The sequence below is a fragment of the Ixodes scapularis genome, unplaced genomic scaffold, assembly GCF_016920785.2.
Source record: "Ixodes scapularis isolate PalLabHiFi unplaced genomic scaffold, ASM1692078v2 PGA_scaffold3__209_contigs__length_174095766, whole genome shotgun sequence".
Classification (NCBI taxonomy): domain Eukaryota; kingdom Metazoa; phylum Arthropoda; class Arachnida; order Ixodida; family Ixodidae; genus Ixodes; species Ixodes scapularis.
This window is the reverse complement of record NW_024609868.1, coordinates 91,006,571-91,023,121: the sequence shown is the minus strand read 5'-3', so window position 1 is coordinate 91,023,121 and position 16,551 is coordinate 91,006,571. Positions and strand designations below refer to the sequence as shown.

Here is a 16,551-nt window from a genome sequence, read left to right as displayed (position 1 = left end):
AAAGAAAAGAAAATATAGCTCCGACTAAAAGGAAAATTTAAAAAAATGATTTGGAAATTGAATTTTAGGATTGAGAATTGCCAAGATGTCGTTTTTTTCTCCATAAATGAATAGCTGGTATTACTTTTTAAATTAAAAATGCACTGCCCTTGTCGAATAAGGGACATATAATATATTCATATATGGCTTAATAAGGGAAAATAGCGCTATATAAGAAACCACATAGAGCATTATACGGCTAAATATGGGAAAAGCACGCCATATAAGGTGTGAAATATAGACATATATGGTAATACTTTGCCAGTCATCAGTATATCTGTTACCATACCTGGCCATATATGCCGTCCCTCGCTATATAAGTCCCTACTTGCTCCCTTATATGGCAATATATTTCCTCACATAATTTCTTATATTAATATCTATGGTTGTATATGAAATATATCTGGCCCTGTAATGGAACGGCAACAGCTAGCCGTCCAATTCTTGTAAAATTATTGCTTATTATAATAACTATAAGCTTGCAGATATTTCCGCATATGTGCCTTCAAAACATTTGTTTTATCCTTGTCAACTATTGACACCAAAGTTTCGCTATCGACAAGGGCGTGCGTCTCACGTTCATTGATATCAGCCATGATTTGTAAAAAAACTGCTAGACAGGTGAAAAGTTTTATTTGGCATCTACAGAGAGGTTCTTAAGTCATCTTTACGAGTCTTTTTCTTGTTCTTAACATCTTATCTGCTCCTCTGCCTCCGTAAAGCGTACTGCCTGGATCTGGTTGAAGTTATATTCTGGCTTAAAGTTGTATTTTTGCGGACGCCTTTATTAATGTGCTTGATTACTCGGTGTCCTGCTCTGGTTCAAACCGCAAATATCCATTTTTGTGCCATCAACGCAGTGAGGTTTGATGTCATATGCAGTGTAGCTTGAGCTAAAAACTTACTTCCACGGAGTTGCTTTTAAGGTTGCACTTATAGAGGATGGCTTTATACTGTCCCTTTATCAGGCGGCTTTTGAAACTGGTGAAAAAAACTTGTGCTCCATTCACTTTGCATTTAAGTGAGCAACTGGCGAAGATCATGCACTCCTTTGTGCAGTTCTTGATGAAACTCTGCTCTGAGTTCCGGAAAGTTTAATTGGTTGCATACTTGTAATATTCATTATATCATTCTATACAGGGTGAATGACCCTCGAGCATTTAAGGCTTTACTCTCTATCAATGTTTGTCTTTTATAGTTACAACGGCCTAAAGTCAGTGTAAAAAAGAAAACAAAAACATTACGTGAATGTGTCCATTACACATGAAAAGCATGAGAGAAAGTTTAGAATGTTTTATACGACTTATATAGTTTTATGAGTAATAAAATGTTTCTTCAACAAATGCTACAATATCTTTTTTTTCAATAGGGAGCACCTTAGTTCGCCGGGCTTCTTGTTGTTGTAGTGAAACGACTACCAACATCATCGTTGTGTTTGGCGTAGTTGTTGATGTTTCTGCGAAAACTGTCCAACACGGCCGTAGCACCATTTCTTGTCAAATTAAAAGCTCGAGTTTTATCTTCACTGGTCTTGAGCTGAGAAGTTGCGTGATCGACTTCCTCATTTTCTCTATGACTAGCTAAACCCATTGTGAACTGGTAAAGTGTAAAGGTAGATCTGTCATGACATTGTCTTGAACACTGCTGCATGAAAACTCTCTCTTCTCGAGAACATGAACGAATGTTAAAAGTTATGTACATTTCACTAATCCTGTCAACTGCACCAAACTTGTGGAGATCTAAAAATGTTTACCAGATTGGTCTCACTCAATCAACCACATATTTATTCCAGCCCCTTTCATTTTCTCGTCGTCGTCTTCTTTTATTATTTCACGCAAGTGCTGCGTGACAACATTTTTGCGAACCGTTTACACCAGTTAGGTATTTGTGTTCACTTAAACATTATGCATTGCACATTGCATTGTAGCATGGTGCTTCAGCATTTATTTCTATGCAAAAGTTTCTACGGCCAGAGAAGTACAAAAATTATGGCTCACCACGTTTTAGCATTTCAGGCGATAAAAGCAAGTGAATGTGAATACCGTACTTTAGACATGGGTGGTGATTTGGGCGATATTTTTTTACATGGAACAACCATAGGCATACCAGATAGCAGCTTTTTAGTGATATATTTTTGCTAATCCTATTATACTTCGTTTCAGCTTCGGTCCGAGCGCGGCCGATGTTATGAGTTGAAGGGCCAATCAAACAGCGAAAGAGGCACAACGTCACTGCGTGCTCTCTGCAGTTGATAGGACTAGCCGGTGGAGGAGCACGCACAGAGAAACTACGAATACCGGCGGGCGAATCACACCCCCGCGCTTCACACGAGCTTCAGATATTTCTAACATTGACCGATTTAAGGGTTTGCTTTATCGTTCAGTAATTTTTAGTTCAATGCCTATATGTTTTTTTTTACTAATTATAGAGATACTTAGTAAATTAATTTTGTTACTTAGCTAATAAGTATAATTACGAAATTCATAACGTCCACCATAACGCTCAGACACGCGCCTGTCCGGACGACTCAATCTAGTGGTGGTGGCGAAATAAGGCGTAGGATCATTTGCCGCACAGATGGCGTACGAAAAAAGGAACCTCCACATATGAACTAAAAAAAAAAATGTGAGAGACGGATACATCAAATCCTAGCCAAAACTGCGGCGCCCCTGTTAGCGGCACCTGTAAACAAAATCTCGTACTTGAAAAATGACTTCCAAAATATCTCACGAAGACCGAGCGAATGCGTTTATGCAAGATCGTGTACCCTCGTTAGCCCCTTTCACCTGAAATATATTCGCCCCTATTAGTATGTCGTTTACGTACATTTAGCGATTTTTTTTCCTGGTTGGGGGGGGGGGGGGGGGGGCGAGAGAGAGAGAGAGCAAGTAAAGCACTTGAAGGGCAGGGCGTATAAGCTAAGAGGCAAAACAAACGCACTTTATACTCGCGTTTATGACATCTGCGTACCGTAAACTACGGCTGTGTTCGTCGAAGCGCAAATAAATGGCTGTTAAACAGCTGCTCCCTGAAGGGCTCTGGTGTCATGCATCGGGGTCGTTACACCCTTTTCTGTTAATTGGCAATTTTTATGTGCCTTCGGGCATGACGAACGAAAGCTGCTAGACTGTAACGCACGTGTGGCCTCTCAAGACGCCTGGCAACAGGTTTTCGCACCACTCAGTGCTCGCTGGAACTTACTCGTGAATGTTTGTATTTAACCCAATTTTCAAGGATTCAAAGAGCTTTAAGTTGAATTCTGTACACAAATGTATCGAAAAATTGACATCAAGACATTCGAAGTGATTCTCGCAGACCGGTTGAAACTGAAACTAAGCGTGCAAAGAACGCTCGATATTTCCCTCCGCCCGGCGCCGGCTTCGCAAACACGTGTCTGCGCCGCAGATGACGTCAGCAGTGCGACGCAAGCGTGGAAAGATTGACGTAACAGACACTCTTTGTTTTGTTCGGTTTGTAGAAGTCTACAATGATGACATTTCTCGTCCAATCTAATTCAGTACGAATATCTTAGTGCACATTTCAAGTCACGGTTATACGATTGTGAGGTCGAGTGCCAATTGCCAAACAAAATGACGCCCCAAGAAGAGAAATGTAAAAAGGTGGTGAGAACAATAAAATTAATTAACTTTCTAACAGAACTCGCCTCTTTTCTAATAGCCTTCACGGCGCCCGACATACCTCCACAGCAAAAAAACACTAAAGCCGCAGTTCCGCTGCCCGTGTGTCACACGAACGACACGCTTCACACATTACGACAGAACTATTTGCGAACACACCTGACGTATGTTCGAAGCAGGCTTGCTTTGCCCACGTAAGCCCATGTGGGGCTTACGTGGGCAATGGGGGCTCGGGCAGTCCCTGCGAAACCCACGTTGGTCCACATGGGAGCAGCGAGGCCATGTCCAATATGGGCTGCCCACACAGTGCCTCGTTAGGTTTCACCTCGGCGATGCGGAGGCAGAGTTAGCGAACATAGGGCAAAGCGTGGGCACGCGCGAGTATGGGCTGCCCATATAAAAACCCCGTAGGTCCCTCCTCGGTCATCCGCGCCCAAGTTGCGAGGATGTGGGCTTCACGGCTGCGAAGTTTGGGCGCGCCTGACTTTGGCTGCCCGTGTAAAACCTCCGTGGGACCCACCTCGGCTTTATGGGGGCCATATACGATTATATGGGTCCCACGACGGCGAAGTGTGGGCATGCCTGACTTGGGCTGCCCGTGTAAAACCTCCGTGGGACTCACCTCGGCTCTGGGGGGGGGGGGGGGGGGGGGGGGGCAAATGCGATTATATGGGCCCCACTACGGCGAAGTGTGGGCATGCCTGACTTGCGCTGCCCGATGTAAAAACCCCTTGGGACCCAGCCCCAATCTACGTGGCCAAATAGGATGATGTGGGCTCTACGGCGGCTGAGCGTGGGCGTGCCCGAGTTGGGCTGCCCATGTAAAACCTCCGTGGGTCAAACCTTGGTTCTGCGGGGCCCAAGTTTACCAAAAAGGGAACTCCAAGGCGGCAAAGCGCAGGCATGCCCAACTTGGGCTGCCCATGTAAGAACCATGTGGGCCCCACCTCGGCCGTGCGAGGACCAAGTTCCGATGATGTGGCTTCAACTGTGGTGCAGCGCGGGCATGCTCGTCTTGCCGACTTGGACTGCCCACGTAAAACCCCCATGGAACCCACCTTGACTCTACGGGGGCCGAATCCGATATGAGGGCTCCACGGTGGCGAAGCGTGGGCATGCCCGAGTGAGGCTACCCACGGAAGACCCCCGTGGGTCCCACCTCAGTTCTGCAGGAGCCATGTTTACGAAGGTGTGGGGTTCCACCGCTGCAAAGCGTGGGTGCTCCCGAGTTCGGCTGCTCATGCGAAGCCCCAGTGGGTGCCACCTCGTTTATACGGAGTCGAAGATGGGATGATATGGGCTGCACGATGGCGAAGTGTAGGCATGCCAGACTTGGGCTTTCCATGTAAAACACACGTGGGCTCATCCTCAACTGTGCGTGGGCCATGTTAGCAATGGTGCGGGCTCCACGGTGATAAAGTTTAGACATGCCCGATTTGGGCTGCCCAGGTGAAACCTCCGTGGGTTTCACCTGGGCTCTGGGGGGGCCAAAATAGCAACGCTGTGGGCTCCAGGGTGCCAGAGTTTGGGCATGCCCACTTAAGCAGCCCATAGAAACCCCCGTGGGTTCCACCTATGCTGTGTGTGGGCCACGTTAGCGATTGAGCAGGCTCCATGGTGGCAAGGCGTGGGCATGCCCAACTTCGGCTGCCTAAGTAAAATTCCCATGGGTCGCACCTTGGTTGTGCAGGGTTTAAGTTAGCACTGATGTAGGCTTCACCATGGCAAAGCGTGGGCATGCCTAAATCGGGCCATCCGTGCAATGCCCCCGTGGGCTCCACCTCAGTTATGCGGGGGCAAAGTTACCAAAGACATGGGCTCCACGGGGGCACCACGTGGGCATGCCCAACTTGGGCTGCCGCATGCATGACCCCTGGGCTCCACTTCGGCTATCCGGGGGCAAGGTTAGCAAATTTGTGGGTTCCAAGAGGGCAAAGCATGGGAATGCCAAACTTGGACTACCTGTGCAACTCCCAAAACCGAGCTTTGCGCTAATATTGAGAATATTTACTGTGTGTTGTGGAAATTCACGTAGGATATCTGCGTAGTTTGATACCAAATCACCGAGGATCGCATATTTTAAGCGTAATGAAGAAATTTTAGGCTTGGTAAACTTTATTCCTATCTTATTACTCAGTGTGTATGTTAAGAAGGTCATTTTATGTGCGGTGAATTTTTTTACAGGGTATTCAATTTGAGGCTGCGTTCGAAACACGCTCGTCAGAATGTCGTATATGTTCTAAAATTTAATGCATGTAGATGGCTCAAGCTAGCTATATATCCCGACTACCTGTCCAACAAGATTTTGAATAGAAATACGCACAGTTTTTTTTCCATTTCATACATGTGAAAAGTTCAATTTTGTATGGGCTTGCTCAAGACGTTTTATTGATCTATCAAAATGTAGGCACACGGGGAAAGTGAAGCATGCTCAATTCAGTATGGACTTCAATTCGCCACACCGCAAGGAAACTAAGAAATGACACCAAACGAATTGAGCTTCCAGGGGCGACCTCATGTGGGTTGCCCAAGTAGACCCACTGTGGGTTCCGCGAGGGGAGCCCATGTGGGCTGCCCAAGCAAACCGACGTAAGACCAACGTGGACTGCCCAAGTGGGACACACGTCGGCTCCCCTTTAGAGTTCACTTTGTGCTTGTTAGAGCTCCCTCAACAGAAGCGGTGCGCTGCCCAAGTAGGCCCCCTGCAGGTCCCACGAAGGGAGGAGGGGGGACATGTAGGTTGTTCAAGTAGGCACCCCGTGAGTATCGCAAGGGCAACCCATTCAGGCTGGCCAAGGAGACCCCATGTAGGTCCCACGAGGGTACCTGAGGTGGGCTGCCCAAGTAGGCCCACTGTTGGTCCCATGAGAAGAGCCCGGAGGGCAGCCCAGGTCGGGCTGACTTGGGCCTAAGTTGCAAAACGGACGTGAGCTGCCACACGGGGACCCCCGTCAGCCTCCCTTTGGAGTTCACTTTGTGGCACTTGGTACTTATGCGCATGGCTAAAGACAGTTTTTTTAGGGCCATACGACCATCATACAGAAAATGAAAACGCCGCGGACAGTGTGCGCAAACTGTCTTTTGAATTATGTATTAGCGGTATAATCGCGGCTTAACTCAAGCTCCCGTTTTCATGCCCTGTACATCGAAAGTTTTTTTTGAATTATTATTATAGGAGACTATTCATTGCTTTTGATATCATACTGTCGACACTTCTTTGACAGTTAAAAGTTGATAACTCCCCACCCAACAGGTTTTTTGCCGTTTCCCAAGAGTCTACTATCGTTTTCAGATTATTCCTGAATAATTGTGGCGGAAGTTGCTCATTTCAATTGTGTTTTTGTTTTAAGTTGGGCGAAATTTTCTGAGTGGATTCCTGACGTTTTTATTGCGTATTAAAGCTATTATTTCTAGTTTTACAATTGTCGGCCATCGAAAGGACTGTAGCGGGCGTGGGCGGGAGAGAACGCGGGAGGACCGCTTGTATTGTGCTGCGAGCAGGGCGACGAGGCAGATAGGAGAAAAACTGGCGTCCGGAAGGCCGTGCAGGGTGGTTTACATGCAGGTAAGGTGGTGCGTAAATAGAAGATAGTGGTCTATCGATCTGCCGCCACCGTTAAAAGACAACGACGTTACTTTTTGACACGAACCGGACGGCACAAGAGAATAAACAACGTTTTCGTGCAAGCTCGGAGTCAGTCGCATCATCCTTATTTGTCCATCACGACACGAAGATCGAACGCGCTACAGTACTACATCCATAGCTTTACGATAGTCGACCATCGACAATTTTACTATCGTCGGCTATCCATGCATATACAATAGACTGCTATCAATAGTACTATCAATGGCTTTTTACAATTGCTAGCTAGACTTGGCTTACACTATCAGTAATGTCGAACGTATACTTATCGACAGGTTTTCATCACTAGTGCATAGACGTGAACAAAACAAGAAACTCGTAAATGTGACACTGGATCTTGATCTTTTTTTTATGTTCCGTCTTAGTAAAGGCATGCAATGGGACGGCAAACATGCAACGTTAGTAGGTTAAGGTTTCCTATTTTTCGGCCAATATTTCTGTCGACGTTTCTGTCATGTTTTTCTAGTTTAATAATACCATTATTTCGTTGGGCGTCTATTTTGACTCAAAAAACAGTATTCTGTCATCCTTACCAACTTACTAACGTAGCATTCAAAAACGTGTAAGAAAGAAACAACCTAAAAAACAAACAAAAAATAATTGTTTTGCTTTTATAGTAAATAATTAGAAACAGCTGGAAACTTATGTAGTCTCGCCCTATATACATATTTTTATGTACAGTTCTAATTGGGGAGAAAATTTATGAGAGACATATTAAGGCAGAAAAATGTACGAACTTAGCGCTTAAAAGCTGTCAAGAGTGAGTCCTTAGTCGAAATTCCATATTTGTGGTTACCATATGTATCTCTCGGTAAAAACATAAATTTCCATAAAAGCTCATTTTCTACTTTTGTTTTCTTTTTGTGTCAGTTTTTAGAGAACAAAAAAGCGGCAGGCTGTGTGTACGACACGGCCGTAAGTTTTAGGCGTGACAACGTCTACGTGTTGAGTCCAGTGACATGACAGGCATGTATTGAATGTACCAGATTTTGTTTTACGTAGCGAAATTAATTAACTGTATGTAGGAAATGAAACAAATTAATTTCTTGGTCACAGAATGAATTGAACAAAACAAGTATTTAAACATGAGGTAAACTTATACTACTCAACAATACAAAAAAAAAAAAAACTATACGAAACAACAGTCAAAACACGAAACAAACGTATTCAATCGGAAGTCACATATGCAGTCGCAACACGTACAGATCGAAACGCGAGTTACATTCATTTTTGGAGATGAAACTCATCGATGGGCACAAGCGATTGATTATAGGACGGTGGTAGGAGAAATACGAATTATGTCATAGCATTTCAGTGGCGATGTGGCCCCGCGCCTCCCCGAGCGCCGACTGACGGGCATTGCACGGCCTCCAGGATGGGCCATACACCAATTAACGTTATTAGATTAGCTCAGTGACGGAACTGTCCATAGACTGCTTGCACGGGCAGTAAATTCCTTCTTACACCACTGCTCGCCTCTCTTCGTTGGACGTGCCGGCAGCTGCTATGGCTGCAATGGAATACGTACATCTCGAAGCACAGCGTCTAGATGGCGGTCGTACCCTAAGGAATGGACATATTTGAAACGAAGATTTAGATGGCAATGAACCTTTCTTGAGAAGCGTTCTGCGAACAAGCGATTCCAAGTGGCAGAAGTCGGCACGAGAAATTAGGGGAATTCGGAAGGGAGGCTGGGAATCACCGAGTAGAACACGTAATTGCAGCATATATATAATTGAGTTACACAGAACAAGAAAGTAGACGGAAAGAAAAACGACGTTTGGGTAAACGCCAAGGATGCCCCTCTTTAAAGGGGCTGTGCAACAACATTGGGTAGGAATATTTCTTACTTTACACCAGCTTCCTGGCACTAGTGGGACCCAAGAACACTCGAACGCAACACCACTGACCAAGAAGCGTCTTCATCTCGGTGGAAATCAGAGGATGAAGGCGGAGCTTTTCTTTCATTCTCTCCTTCCAAAGCCGCCTTTTGCTCCTTCGCGAAATTTGATGACGGAGCTGTGGGGACAATGGCAACAGTACGATCCCCGGGAATGCGTCATCGAGCTTTGCGGTGACGATACTCAAATGCTGCTCACACAGTGGACGCGAAGACTGCGTACGTGTTCGATCTGGCTCGTGACAATCGATGCCTCGACATGCATTCGGGTAGTGGCCCGTGTCCAATCACTGCAACGACGACAATAGCCGAGCCATAACAATGTCTGGAACTCGGCGCGTGTCCTGTGCTTTGCCAACCCCAGCGCGTGACTATGATCAACATTGGCGGCATATAATCGGCTCCAGATCACGTGGCCGCTTGTTCTGGCTGCGAGTTGAGGGGGTGAACGCTGCTCGTTTACCTTTAATTTTTTTCTGGAACTTCTATTGCGTGGTGTGAAAAACGAACGCGTGTTTCATGGGTCATTAACGTCAGGGATCCGTTTTAAGCGGTATTTGCGCAAAGTACAAAAATTGTTGAATCACCCCTCTTAAAGTCGCGATGGTCACGCGACCAGTCAACAACTCAGCAGGGAAAAAGTACCTAGAATGTCGGCTGTACCTGTCATCGCCGTAGTCGTCAGCTGTGCAACCTGCCTGTGCTTCTTCCGAATCAGCAGTTCTTTACGCCTTCACCGCCTTTTCCTATAGAGTACGGTCAATCACCCTTCCGCGGCCGTGCCCATGGTCATCCAACTTTTGAGAGTCCGCCAAATTAAGCGAAAGTTTCCTATATTGTCATTGGCCGTCCCTCAATGAGGCAGGGCGCCGGCGTCCCCCGTCTCCCGTCGGCGCCGGGGACGTAGAATACCGTCGTTCGGCTCATTTCGACTCCAGCGGCCCGATATCGGTCCGAAAACCCTCTCCCCGGCGGGAACGCCGCGCGGCTCTATCGCCCGGACGGGGTAAAAAACGGCTGTGTGAATGAGGCCTTATGGCCCGTTCACACTGGAGGCGGATCCGCAAACGCGAGGCGGTTCGGGTCTTTCCCAGTCGCAAAAGCGGCTGGAGCGGCGCGGTTGGGGGGCGTTTTCAGGATCGGCTCGAGACCGAATTTTCAGAATCGCTTTCGGCGACCGCGGAGCGGTTCCCGAAAGTGGGCCAATAGGAACTCGATGCTGCCGTGACGTTTGGTTGACGCCACGCGAGCATCCCAACAGTCCCAAGATTGCAACCGCTGATACCACCGGTGCAGCGGAATCGGCGAAGAAGAGAAAATACACGTTAAAGACGGAGGTCCTATTGGGCCTTATAAAACAGTATCCTTGTCTCTACGAAAAAAAGGAATCTGAAGTATAAAGACAATAGTTACAAGGTCGAGCTTTGGAACAACCTCGGCGTGCATCTCGGCGGTGTCGATGGTATGTACTTTTCTTGCTCTCGTGAACGAATATTGTGATTTGGCTCGGATTATATTGTCCTCCAAAGCTCTCAAATACTCTTCAGCTGCGAGTTAAGGCGTCTTCACACATGCAGCGAAGCGCTAATGTAGCGCTTCTCACGTGTCGTCCGCTACTTATTGTCTGCCATGAACAACAATATTGACGGTGCGACACAAAGCTGGTGAACGTTCCCGTCAGCACGCGCTTAGCGCGAGGTCGGCGCTACGCTTGTAGCGCTCTGCTACATGTGTGAACAGGCCTTTAGGAAAACTACCAATTTCGGTGTGATGCGCTATGCCAAGACTCAGCTGACCGACGGCTATTGCAAGCAAACATCTGTTCGTAACGTGCGCGTGTGCTGTCGGACAAGCGCGCGCACGTGACTTTGGAAGGAATCCCCGGTGAACGAGCGCTCGTGCAACGGTAGCGTTGTTAAAAACTCGGGGCACGCGAACGGAGTATAGAAGGCACCTCCTCCGTATGAGCATACTTATAGAGCAGCGCTTGAGTAACCATCATTCAGCACTTTGTTAGCAGCGTCAGTGTTTGAGCCACATTTCTTACAATGCATATGCTTGTTTTGGTGTCAAAAGTTCGTGCATCACGGTTTCATTTTTTTCAGGAAGTGTCTTGGCGAACAGATTCAAGAATGCCCCAGCACCGCATGAAGAGTGGTGCTGGAGCAGGGGAGGTGATCAAAATAACTTGGCCCCACTACGTTCAGATGATGGAAATAATGAAGCCAGTGACGCCCTCTCCAAGGTATGTACTCGTACCTCTTTAAAAATGTGTGGAACTCTGTGATACAAAAGCACTAAATCACCCCCATGTCATTTCAGCCTCCACACAAACTTGGATTTTTATGGTGAAATGAGGTCGGTTTTAGTTCATTAAGCAACATTAAAAATATGCACAACTTGTTATTTATACATTTGTTTGCTGTCACAGCAGTGGCACCAGCAGTTGCTCCAAGACCAGTGGTACCAACGATGTCAGTGGTCACCTAGAGGAAGGAAGGTTGGTATCGGGTGTTCCAGTAATGTGTTGAAGATTGCTATTGATCTATTCAGGTGGACGGAATTATTGCTTTATCTACACGGCTGATGAGCGAAATGATGATGAGTGGAAGCCATTGCTTCACAATGACACCTTTTTTTTTTATTAAAGCCCCTCATTTAAAATACATCAAAATCCCTTTCTTGGCAGGCCCGAAGGACGGAGAGCATTGGGCCTGACAGGCGGTAGCCCAATGTAAGGTTTCCTCTATCATAGTTTGATTGTTGATGTAAAAAATTTGTATTCATTATCAATGATATAATTTAAATTAACAATGAATGTCACATGTGATCACGCTACACTGACGCCCTAGAGGTTTGCAGAAAATAAAACTCGTATGTATACAAATACAGGCAAAATGAACAACGGCGGGCACGTCAGTCACCTGCCCGCAAGTCAAGGTGAGCAATTTATAGAGTACTTATTTTGAGCTTGTATCACACAAAGTTGTTATACCAGGCCAGAACAGAGCGGCTCTGGTACGCAGGACGCCATCGGTGCCTGTGTCGGCCTACTGCAGCACATTCAAGAGAGGCGTACCAGGAGGGCCGAGAACTGCCAGGACGTTGTTCACACCTTTAGCATGGCATTCGCTGGTCGACTGAGATTCCTTGATGAGCGTAGCCTGTTACAGGCAATGCACGAAATAGACAATGATGTTTTTTTCAGCGGAAATGTAAGCCATCTGTAGGCAAGAGGCGGAGTCCTGAACTAGGAACGAATAAATCACTTGTAACAGCAGTTATTTTTATTAGTTTCCACCAGGTTTCATGACCATGTTGTCCTGCCAGGGGACTGCTCCTCCGTTCACTAAGTGGTTGGTGAGCTTTGCCTGCACCTTGTACGCTTCCCTGTAGATAGAACAGCCACACCATATACGGTGAAAGGTTAAGAGTGCAGCAGAAGCTCTGCCTCCAGCACACACTGGGTGGCTTCCGCTGCGATTTAGTTGTGCGTGCATGCTTTTGCTATCAAAAACAAAAAGTTTGCACTGCAGGTGGGGCTTTCAGCTAATGTTTAGAATGTCATATAGACTTGGAATTATAAAACTTTTACCAAGTATTTAAAAAGTATTCAATCTGGTTCGGTTTCATCACTATTCGATTCGGTTACGCAAATCACTATTTGCACACCTTTAATTATTAGAGATGATACTTCTTGTGGGAATTGTCGACAGTCTCAAGTCCTACATTTGCTGCGTATACTAGCCCGACATTGACTTTAGCACAGATAAAGCAACACAGTAAGGAAAATGGAACATGCATGGTTGAATTGTATCCAATTCTGGGGACGCCTTGAGGTGTGGCGTTCTCATTGTCAGTATCGCCCCTCCAACTGCCACTGACGCTCCGTCCTTCCCAGTCTTCGTGGTCGGCTGTGCCGGGAGGGCAGTACGATGTGGCTGATACCTCTGCATCCTTTAAAAGAAAGTTATGGAGCACAACGTATCCTGCAACAATCTTGTCTGTATTTTCTTCGTTGGCTCGGAATGGTCTTCTCAAGATGCGCCATTTTTTGGGCAAGGATGCCGAAGGTGATCTTTGAGGCGGTAGCTAAAAATATTGCGCCGACGTCGCAGCTCTTTTCTGTTGGTTTTATAATTGTCCGGTAGGTCTCCAGCGTCGTCGTCCTGCAATTGATTGCCTGCTGGTTCACCAGCTTGGGGAGCGCTGGTCGAAGGGCAAGCTGCAGAGTGCTGTCTTTCCTCAGTTGTAGAGATGAGGCCTGCAAAAAAGTAACAACACACCGTAAGCAAGGGTTCAAAATGGTAGACAGTATATTGGGTGACAGGTTAAAAGTGCAGAGGAGGATCCGCCTGTAAAATGTGCTCAATACTTTCCGTCGAGCTTTGAGCGTGTGCGCATGCTCGCGCCACGACGGCTAGAAAGCTTGAGGTGGAGGCAGAGCTTCCACTGTGCTCTTAACCTGTCACCAAACATAGTTGCAACGTCTCTAAGCGGAAGCACCTGAACTACGATAGTGTGAAGTTGCATGCGGGGCCTGTGACGACACGGGCCCCACACTGCAGCCCAATCTGGCTAACCTTCTTGTCTATTTCGAGGTTCGCGTAGTTTGAGAACTCCATCCACGCACAATCTGGCAATCATTTCATTTCTTTTAAGATTAGTTAGTTTTCTGGCATTTAAAAACAAAGGATTGATGTTTACGACGGGATGCTCCCATAACGTGGTCTGTATCAGAAAAAAACAAACGGGGGGTTAAATTTCGTTTCCGTTCACTTACTGTGTTCTTGAAATCTTCGGACGTCCTGAAGATAGGAAAGCCGCATCGCACAGGCGCTGGAATGTCCGAAGTCAGCTACCGGTCGAAGGATGTACCTCCTGCATTGAAGGTGTCCTTACTATCTGTAGAAAGGCCGACGCTAATATGCCTGAAGACGATCGCGTTCGACATGCGCTCAAAGGTATTGCCGAAGAAGTAGTTCACCTTTTTGTACTACAGCCTCCCGCAGACGTCAATTTTATCTGACCTCTCCCACCACAGATCTTCGCGCCATCATCAGGGATGAGTAAGTTCATCTTGCTCCTTTTCGCTCTTTTGCCAACCCGCCCCACGAAAACAAACCTGCACAGAGATTGATCGCAAGCTGGCACCCCCAGCACTAGCTGCCACCAAAACCCCAGTAGCAGCTCTTTCTGCTACCAGTTATAAACGCCCAGAATTTTCACCGCGTACCAGACTCCAGGTAACCGTACGGTGGGCTACTACTGCGGTATTCCTGGGCACGTGACTCGCTTTTGTCGACGTCGTCGAGCTGATGAAAATGCAGCGTGGCAAAGCACAGCAAGCTACGCCAGACCGCACAGTTCCCGGTATACTCAAACCTTAGCAAAAAGCTATTACATGAGCAGGAACTACAGCGATTATTATACACGCTCACACTCCCCTTCACGCTTCCCAAGATCACGCTCACCATCTCCCCATCGTTTACCTCGCTCAGTTTCGCCGATGACCCCGGGACCAGAACGATCCTTTTTTTCGTTCGGAAAACTAATATTTGAAGTTTCCGGAGGTAAAGCTGCCAGTTTCCGACCAATCAAAAGTCCTTCTTGGCTCCCGACTAATCTCATTCAAGTCATCATCGACAATCCTTCATTTACCGCGCTTATTGACGTTGTTGCTGCTGTATCTGTGATGCACAACGATGTGTGTAAGACACTGAAGAAGGTTAAATAGTTTTACGACCAACTTACTTCGCAGCGCCGCAGCTGACCCGATTTTTGTTTCTGCCTTTTGTATAGCTGGCGTTGGGATTCAGGACCGCCGCTAGGTTGTTGAATTCGTCATTCTTGAACAATGTATGTACGACATTATTTTTGGCTGCGACTTTTTGGCAACATCATAGGTTATAATAGACTTCAACTTTTCAACTGTCAATCACAGAAGACGCTTCAGCCTCCCACAATTACTGCGAAAAAGGCATTAAACTCAGCGTGACTGGCGACATTCAACTATTGCCACGCACAACATCGGTATTTGAAGCGCTAATTCCTTCATTCATTTCCAGACACGTCCTCCTAGAACCTCGCCACGAGGTGCTGTTACGGAAAGGCCAAATGTTGTCTTTTAGCCTTACAACTCTTCGTTGCATAAAAAAACTACACTAGAAGCTACCAACACCACTAATCAACCCGTCGCTCTTCCCAAAGGATTTTTCACTTGCTTTCGTTCACTCCATTCGAGACGAACACATAGCTGTTATTGCTGAAGACCCTTTTCAAACGACGCACCAGGCACCTCTCGCCGTATCTTTTCACGACCCAAGGAAGTCCAGTGATGATTTTCGTCACTATCAGAAAAACAACACTTGCTGACTATTTTAGACAAATTCCGACCAACATTTGATTCATCACCTTCCCGCCTAGGAAAAGTCAGTCTTGGCGAACACCGCATTGTCACAAAAAGCTCACAACCGGTAAAACACCAACCTTATCGCGTTTTACTCAATGAGCGCAAAGTCATACAAGAGCGCGTATAGACAAGATGCAGTTGAAAGGCGTTATTTGTCATTCTTCAAGTCCTTGGTCATTTCCGGTGGTGCTTGTAAGGAACAAAGTTGGTTCCTCTTACTTCTGCGTCAATTATCGTCGTCTGAATAAGCTCACCCGTAAGGACGTGTATTCTATTGCCTGTATCGACGATGCACCGGACAGTCTACAAGGTTTCTTATGCTTTTCGTCCCTCGGCTTGCGATAAGGATAGTGGCAAATCCCGATTGCGCAGAGACACAAAAAGAAAAAGAAACTGCATTTGCAACATTATATGGTATTTATGAAGTTAATGTGAGCTAATGATCGATGCAGTCCTCCGTGGCAAGAAATGGACAACCTGCCTATGTTATCTTCGTCATGACTTCATCTCTACTGTCACTTTTTAAGATCACCTAAGTCTCTCAAGTTTTGTCATTTTCCAGCAACGCAAGGTTTCACTTGAATATAAAGAAATGTCATTTCGCTGCCAAAAACGTTAAAGTTATTGGACACGTTCTCACTGAAGGGTGAGTAAGCCCCGACCCCAGAAACTCCGCACAGTTCACAAGTTTCCTCTTCCACAAAACATAAAAGCCCTGCGAAGCTTTCTTGGTCTTTCATCATCCTTCCGTCGCTTGATTCATGGGTTTGCGGCAATCGCGGCCCCCTCGCATCAACTACTTCAGACAGATGCTCCATTCAAATGAACCCCAGCATGTGCAGCTGCATTCGTTTCTTTACAACAAGAACTCACAACACCTCCCCCGTCTTGTGCCATTTCGACCCGTCAGCTGCTACAT

General features: G+C 46.5%; 1 pseudogene; it reads left to right on the top strand.

The window, feature by feature from the left end:
- The first annotated feature begins 8,405 nt into the window (after nucleotides 1-8,405).
- On the top strand, nucleotides 8,406-12,450 carry LOC115312611 (annotated as a pseudogene).
- Nucleotides 12,451-16,551: the final 4,101 nt, after the last annotated feature.